We start from the raw sequence: 4,869 nt of genomic DNA on the forward strand, positions 1-4,869 counted from the left end.
ATTATCTCAAAATCAGCATTAGCGGCCAAAAACAAAGTAACAATCCCAAGAACATGAACTACTAGCTTGACAAGGGCAGGCTAAGTGTAGGATGTAGTTAACGGGACAAAAAGGCTATTTCTGGCAGTGTGGGGCTTATGGGCAAAACGAATAAAGGATACCTCTTCCACATGTGTCAACAAACCACAAACCGAATGCATACAGGTATTAAGCAGATTAAGTTCATATTTATGCATATTTATGTAACATGTCTCATAAGGAGTACTACTCACAATCCTAGATAAACCGGTCATGAATGTCACTAGTTATAGGCTCTAAAACTCAGAATATATAAGTAATTTGCCAAAAATCTAAGTCAAGTTTCAAGTTCAGCAAATAATTTAACGAAAACTCGTAGACTATGCATATATGATTTTAATAATAACATGTCAATTAAGCACGGCTCAGGCATAAACAGATGAAAATGCAATGTCATCATTGAAATACTACCGTTCCGACTCGACCTACATGCTAAAATAAACGTGCATTTTTTGGAAATTTTGAAATTTTTCAATTTTTTTTGAATTTTGTAATATATATATAGGAAATGAAATAAACAAATGTGAACTGAAATGCAATAAACGTGAAACAGAAATGCAATAAAACATGTGAATGCAATGCAAAACCCTTCCCCAAACCAAATCACACAATGTCCTCATTGTGCAAAATCATATAATGAAATAAAAGGAAAACGGGAATTTGCGATATTAACTAAAAGGACATGAAATGAAGCTCGGAAACTCACAAGACTTTAAGCGCAGCAAAAGGAAACCTCCCCAAACCAGCGTGAGCTAGGAGGTTTTAGTAGCCAGCAGTGCTACCATAGGTACCTGAAAAGACAGAAAATACCACGCGTAATTCCGAGAAAACAATTTATTAAACGCAACATTATGTGTAAAATAAAGAAAAGGAAGAAAACATAAATGAGATGGAAAATAAAGTGAAGAAAAGACTCCCTAAATTCTGCAAATCGACCAAACACAACAGGGGAATGGTCGTGAACAGGTACAGCAGCGGGCAATGGTCGATCGACCACATCACCCAGTCGATCGACCAGAGTGAACAGGAACAGAAGCTCCTGGAATTCGCAGCGCAGTCGATCGACCATACTGGCCAGTCGATCGACTGAAAAACCTGTTGTAAGTTCTGATTTTCTTCGAATTAGCTCAATAAATCAAGCCAATATGGTCTATAAACCTGCAAATACACATAATAACGCACCCAAAACTGCGCAAAACCCAAAGTAACAGTCTAAAGTATTTAAAATCCTAAGCAAACTTATTAAAATGCGAAGTCTCGCGCACACAAAAGCAATAAAAAGAGTTTAACGAAAGCAATAAAATGTTCTATAGCGCGTTTGATCAACTAATAGTTGACCAAGAACGGCCACGGAATGGCCCACTTGCTCGGCTCCTGGCTACAAGAGGTAGCCTCTACTGTGCTCATCATCTCAGCTGCACTCTTCTCAACTCCAACATCCGCAGAACTCAATGGATCAACAGCTTTAGCATCTCCCCAATCAATGACCTCTTCTGGCTCATCAAAATCCAAGTCGGACTCCGTCACTTTAACTGGCTCCTCATCAGGCTCCTCATCTGTGCCATAGCTAAGACATCCTAAGCCGCCTCTTTGAACGATTGGCTCCTTCACAGCTGGAGCAACATGCGGCTCTTCCTTCCCCAAACCAGCTCCTGCAATATCCAAAACAGAAGAATCTTCCTCCAATTTGCTCCCAATCTGGGGCAGAGGTGTTACAACAAGAATAGGCATAGAAGTAGGCATGTCAGAAAGCACAAAATAGGATTTCTTTTCAGAAACCGTATTACAAGTAACTGGCCACATAGGATCTTTCTTCTTAGCTGTCTGGGCAAAGACAATGGAATGTTTCCCTACTTTGAAGGTCAAAGTCCCTGAGCCAACATCTATAACTGCACCAGCAGTGTGCAGAAATGGTCTACCCAAAATGATAGAAATGTGAGCATCCTCGGGCATATCTAGTACAACGAAGTCAACAGGGAAGAAGAACTTTCCTATTTGCACGGGAATGTCCTCTAGGACTCCTATAGGCTGGACCGCAGATCGATCAACCATCTGTACTGTCATGTTGGTTACTGCAAACCTAGTCAATTTCAACTTTCTAGCAAGACTCAAAGGCATGACACTAATACTGGCTCCTAGGTCACATAATGCCTTCTCAATAGGTTCCAATATTACATGGGACTGAAAAACTACCTGGGTCTTCTAGTTTGTGTGGTGCAGTATGGGTCAAATAAGAACATGACTCCTCAGTTAGTGCGACAGATTGCACAGTTTCAAGTGACTTCTTTTTAGATAAAAGTTGCTTCATAAATTTCATGTAAGCAGGCACTTGATTAACTAACTCAAGAAAAGGAAGTTGTACATTCAAGCTACGAATAACATTTTCAAATTTGTTAAGCGATACCTGTTCCTTTGTCGGCACCAATCTCTCCGGATAAGAGGCTGTAAGAAGTAACTTAGGCCTCTCCTCTAGGTCTCTCACACCGGCGTCAGTGGATTTAGGCTGAAAATCCACTACCTTCTCCTTGTTGTAGCTTGACCATTCTTCAGACCGTCTCAAAAATGAACCATTAATCGTTATCGGGTCATACTTTGGAACCGGGACTGACCCATCAGCATTTGGGTCTTGCCGCAATATTTTCGGAGTAGTCGTACCTCGAAACAAGTGGTCCCTCAAGTTATTTGGCATTGGAGGACGAAAAGACTCATCATCAGCAGCGTTGTCAGTCGATCGACCATGCATGTCAGTCGATCGACTGACTTCTACAAGAACAGTAGCTGTGTCACTTCGCGGATTGGTCGATCGACTGGGTATGTCAGTCGATCGACTGACATACCTGCTGCTCGTATTTTTCTTGCTATTATTCGTTACGGCCTTCTTCTTACTTGGTTCCGCCTCATCTTTTTCAGTGACGTCCTCGACCATAGCGGGCCCATCAAGGGTAGACCCACTCCTCAAAGTAATTGTATTAAGGGTCTCCTTTTGATCAGTCTGTGATGGTAAATTCCCCGGAGCTCGAGTTGCACTCTTGCTAGCTAATTGAGCGATCTGGCTCTCCAAAAATTTTATCCCGGCCTCTCTAGCTTGAGACTATTTCAGCAACAAATTTTTCAACTCGGCAAAATCGGAGCCATGGGACTGCTGCTGCTGCTGAGGGACATACGGAGGCTTTTGATATGGTCATTCTTCTTGCTTATGAGGGGGCACATAATTCTGCTGCTGCTGCTGCTGTGGAGGTGGAGTCGGATTTAAGACATTTTGGCTACTCCACCTCAAGTTCGGATGGACATTCGGCTCAAAATAAGTGTTTGTCTGCCTATAATGTTGAAAAGCAGCACAAGACTCATAGGAAATCTTTGCAGTTATGTCAAAAACATGTCCTTCTCCTCCACATCTTTTGCAGACGAAAGGACCGTCTGAAACAGCATTCACATGATAGATTCCTCCTTTTGAAGCTCCTCCCAACTCGTACTTATCAAATCTCGCCGTAAGAGCCTCTAATGCGGCTACGAAGGGGATTCAAAGACTCCTCCTTTGATTTCCCCTGGAATTTCCATACTCAGCTTTATGGGTGGCCAAATCATCAATAATTTTCCACCCCTTAGTCTCTCCCACATTCTCCTGGAATCTACCATTAGCTGCCGCATCCAGGATAGCCCTCTGATAGTCATAGAGCCCATTATAAAATTGATTGCATAGACTCCATTTCTCAAACACATGGTGCGGAATAGTTCGCACCAGCTTCTTGAAACGGACCCACGCCTCATGAAAATTCTCATCAGGACCCTGTTTAAAGCTCGTGATCTGAGCTCTAATGGCATTTGTCTTCGAGGCAGAGAAATATTTCTTGTAGAATGTCAGGGCCAATGACTTCCAATCAGTGATCCCGTTAGCAGCTCGATCCAGGTCTCGGTACCACTCCCTTGCAGCATCACGAAGAGAGAATATGAACATAGTCTCCTTCACCTGTTCCTGGGTCACACCGGTCGGTGGGGGTATGGAACAGCAATAATCAATGAATGTCTCCATATGTTTGGCTGCATCTTCATTTGCAGCTCCCCCGAATTGGTTTCTCTCAACCAAGTTGATATAAGACGGTTTCGGCTCAAATTTTCTATCCGTCCCTGGTAATGCGAATCCCTTATAGAGATTCTCAGCTGTCGGCTCAGAGTGACTGGCTATACTCGCTTCTTCAGCCATGTCTGGAGATGTGACAGTCTCTGCTGAAGAAGTATAAATAGGTGACGAAGGTGGATCCTCCTCGAATAGCTCGTTCTCGTAGTAACTAGACAGAGTACTCAGCTCTTTCTCTGTCGGCAATACTCTAGATGATCGTCTCAACTCACGTAAAGTCTTCTCAATCTCAGGATTGAACGGTAGTAATTCACCACCCTGTGACCTGCGCATAAGAAGAAACTACAAGTAGAATATGAGAATAGTTTAAGGAACAGATGTCCCTTAAACTAAGAAAAAGACTAAAAATAGAAACAACTAAAAATTTTAAACAATTGCCTCCCCGGCAACGGCGCCAAAATTTGATGCCTGTCGTTGTATGCACCAAAAATAATATTTATAATTCCAACTACAACTATAGATAGCGGTAGCAGGGTCGAACCACAGAGAGGCGAATGCAATTATTAGTTGTCTGATTTTAGTCTTAAAGTAACAAGTGGGGGGGGGGGGTTGTTTGAGTTGATCTATAACTAAAGCAATAAATGAAAAGTAAACTAAGCTAGCAGATGAAATCAAATATTAAAAGGGTGCTAAGATGGTCGGTTCACTATATTTTC

The 4,869-nt window shown here is 42.2% G+C and overlaps 1 non-coding gene across 1 annotated transcript; it reads left to right on the plus strand.

Annotated features, from left to right (window-relative positions):
* Window positions 1–3,791: 3,791 nt before the first annotated feature.
* LOC141616181 (small nucleolar RNA R71) lies at window positions 3,792–3,898 on the plus strand. The gene has a single exon (XR_012530543.1). It is a non-coding gene; the product is annotated as a small nucleolar RNA R71 (small nucleolar RNA).
* The last annotated feature ends 971 nt before the right edge of the window (window positions 3,899–4,869 follow it).

Source organism: Silene latifolia, chromosome 11 (genome assembly GCF_048544455.1).
Source record: "Silene latifolia isolate original U9 population chromosome 11, ASM4854445v1, whole genome shotgun sequence".
Classification (NCBI taxonomy): domain Eukaryota; kingdom Viridiplantae; phylum Streptophyta; class Magnoliopsida; order Caryophyllales; family Caryophyllaceae; genus Silene; species Silene latifolia.